Source organism: Pistacia vera, unplaced genomic scaffold, assembly GCF_008641045.1.
Source record: "Pistacia vera cultivar Batoury unplaced genomic scaffold, PisVer_v2 Contig222, whole genome shotgun sequence".
Taxonomy (NCBI): domain Eukaryota; kingdom Viridiplantae; phylum Streptophyta; class Magnoliopsida; order Sapindales; family Anacardiaceae; genus Pistacia; species Pistacia vera.
This window is the reverse complement of record NW_022196027.1, coordinates 797,875-801,852: the sequence shown is the minus strand read 5'-3', so window position 1 is coordinate 801,852 and position 3,978 is coordinate 797,875.

Genomic DNA, 3,978 nt, shown 5'->3' with positions numbered 1-3,978 from the left:
CATGAGGTTTAACTTATGTAACCATTAGTCTTAGAAATGTTTTTAGTAACATTTTAATCCCTATCAGTATCAGTAACATCTGGATCCAACTTCCAAGATATGTGTGTGAACTAGGCATATAATTGTCCATAAGTGATATAGATAACTAGCTACCGAAGTTAATTGTACAATATATTAAGCTAGCTAAGAATAGTCCCTAGGTAATGTAAAATAAGAAATAGTCCTTTTTTGCGAATTTGTTCGAACCCATTTGAATTACTTAACAGTGACGGGACAGATCAAACCTGCTTGCAATTAAGATAGGTTTGTCTTTTTAGGGATTTAATTAGTATTTATAAACACACACATCTATTTAATAATTTAAAGAAATTTTATCAGAAGAACAAACTTTGGCTTTTACGATTTGAAATAACATAAATTTTGGAAGGATACTAAAATTGATGATCAAGATATTTTTCTTTCCTAAAAGCCATATTACCAACAGATCGGGTGTGACCATAATCAATTAGAATAGGCCATATGATGGGCCTAAAATGCAAAACAATGCAATCTAAAGTGCCTATATAGACACAACGAGACTCAAGCTTTTTCCCAACACAGCTAGCCATGGCTTCAACATTGAATATGTTGTTACTCTTTTTACTCTTCTCCATTTTTTGGGTATCGCCAATCTCAACCACGTAACAGCAGCACACTCTAGACCCTCTCAGCCAGGGGAGTTAACCCAAGTTCAAACCATTCTTCGAAAATCAAACCCAACTTTAGAGTCCAATATGTTTCACTATAGGAGCCTGACAAGCCTGTTATCTTCTCATGGCTGCAAAATCCCAAAAATTTGCCTCATCATTGGGCCCGTTGTGTCATTCAAATTGATAAACTTACTCACGATATTGCATTCAACTTATTCGATGGTTCAATTATTTCTGATGAAGTTTTACAAATGGACCTGGGTACCCTTCGATGAATAATGATGAACAAAGAGTTGCAGAAGAATTGACACTAATGTATGATCCATTCATCAAGTCTATAAAGAAGAGAGGTCTAAACATATTGGATATTGTTTTTGCTACGTATATATGGATGGTTTAGAGGAGAGATTACAGAAAGACTTAAGAAGATTCGATGTTTTGATAAAGATGGCACTGTTAATTTCTTTATGAGACCAATAGAGGGAATTACAATTGTTGTTGATATTAGAATAGGCCAAAATCTGCAATTTTAGAAGTATAATTTTTGTCAAGAAGAAAATTTTGTGGCTTTATGTCACAATGAATGATTTGTGTGTCACACCCTTCATGCAAAAATAACAAGCCTCTTGCAATTTTGTGCACAATTCCAACTCTATGATCCCAATTGGGATTTTCTTCTTCGAACAGGAAACTAGATAAAAGTTCCATTCTTCATGAGCTCATAAACTAGAAGTTTGTGAATGTGCTCTTTGCAAAATCCCAAAAGACGAACAAGATTTTTATGATGAGTACTGTTCAAACCACATCCAAACACACACAATAAAAGAAAACATAAAAGTATATAGGACACTTGATTTACCCTGGTTTGTTCCGATTAAGGAACTACGTCTAGCATTCAAATAGAGAACTTTGATTAATTTTCAGAACTCTATAGCAATTACAATGAATAATGATGGTATCTCACTCTCACTCTCTATTTTGATTACATCAAGTTTCACACTATTACACAATATATATAATAGAAAACCCTATCCCATTTGGGCTTACCTGAATCTAACCCAACCCAACCCAGGCCCAAATATTAGTAAACTAATAACAAGTCCAATTACTAATTGGACTTACCCCGCATGCGTTTGCATACAAATTATAAACCATATCCAACAATTTCCCACTTGGTGAATACTTTGCAGTCAATGCATGAGTCTTGCCAATTTCATTCTTTATTAGACCTATCTTAGTAGTAAACCACTCGAACTTCGCTATACTTACCACTTTGGTTAAGAAATCTGCACTGTTGGTTGCTGTATCAACTTTTTCCAAGTAAACAACCTTTTTATCAATCTTCTCTTTGATGAAGTGAAATTGGATATTAATGTGCTTGGTACGGGAATGAAATGCCAGATTTTTAGCCAAAAATATGGCACTTTGACTATCACATCCTAACCTTACTACTCCTTGCACAAAACCAAGCTCTATACACAATCTCTGAAGCCAAATTGCTTCCTTTGTAGCATGAGTGAGAGTCATATACTCTGCTTTTGTGGATGATAAAGCAACTGTACTCTGACTTTTACTCATCTACCTCACAGCACCACCAAATAATGAATAAACAAACCCATTTGTGGACTTCTTATTTTCAATGTCTCTAGCCCAATCAGCATCTACTGCATCTTGTAGATCAAGAACTATATTGTTTTTAGAGTTCTCTCTTCCCCCATAGCACAATTGAAAGTCTAAAAAAACACGTAAGTAACGTAGTACTCTTTTGGCCACTGTCCAGTACTCTTTCCTAGGATTAGACAAATACATGCTTAAAACTCCCACTACTGAAGCAATATCATGTCTGGTACATAACATTGCATACATAACACTCCCCACTTCACTTGCATATGGCACATGCATCATTTCTTCAACTTCCTCTTCTTTTTTGGGCACTGGTTTGCTGACAACTTAGACCCCAGAGATTAAGGAACTTTCACAGGCTTGCAGTCAGACATGTTGAATTTTCTAAAAATTATCTTAATGTACTCTCTCTGACTCAACCACAACTCTCATTTCTCATGATCCTACTTTATTTGTATCCCTAAAATAAAGTTTGCTAGCCCTAGATCTTTCATGTCAAATTATTTAGCCAATAATTGTTTCATAATGCTAATCATCTTCCTACTATTACCAATTAACAACATATCATCAACATATAAGGTTAAAATAATGAACTTGGAGCCTAACCTTTTTATGTACACGCAGTGATCAGCATTGTAGCGTGAAAAACCAATTTGAAAGGCATATGTGTCACCATATATGTGGTATCAAACTTTTGATACCACATATATGGTGATACCACATATATGTGTCAAACCAATCATCTTCCTTACCCTTCGCTTCAAAGCCCTCAGGTTGCTTCATAAATATTTCTTCCTCTATATCTCCATGCAGAAAAGCTATGTTCACATCTAGTTGATCAACTTCTAAATCATAGGCAGCAACAATAAACAACACACATCTGATGGAATTTAATTTAGCAACCGGGGAAAAAACCTCACCATAATCAACTCCCTCTATCTGTGAGTATCCCTTTGCAACAAACGGGCCTTGTATTTTTCCACCTCTCCATTTGCATTAAACTTCTTCTTTAATACCCACTTGCAACCAATTGCTTTTCTATCTTTAGGAAATTTAACCAAATCCCATGTTTTATTACGATGCAGAGAACTCATTTCCAATTTTAGTGCTTTCTCCTACTCAATTGCATCATTCAGACTTCTTGCCTCCTTAATGGTATTAGGATCGTCACTTACTGAATTTTCAGAGCATGTAGAAAGCGTGAATCTCTCAGGTGGTCTCCTAGTTCTAGTAGATCTTCTCAGAATTGGCTTAAGCGGGATATCATCTTCTGAATCAGACTCTGCCACTACATCCTCAACATCTTCATCAAATTGTGAGCTTCAATTTCATCATTGTCAAAATCGAAATCTGACTTTTCCTATGTTGCACTTTGACTCTAACAACTCAAATTGAATTGTCTCTGGTTGTTAAGACTCATGAACAGACTTGTCTTGACTAAGTCTCTAAAAACCACATCTTTTCTTTAAAACCACATCTTTTCTTTACACAACACTCTTGGTTTTTAGATTACAAAACTTGTACCTTTTGACCCCATCTTTATACCTGATGAAGATACACTTTGTATTTCTACTATCTAGCTTGCTTCTCTTTTCTTTTGGTACGTGGACATATGCATCACACCCAAAAACTCTCAGATGAGACAAACTTGGCTTTCTTCCAAACA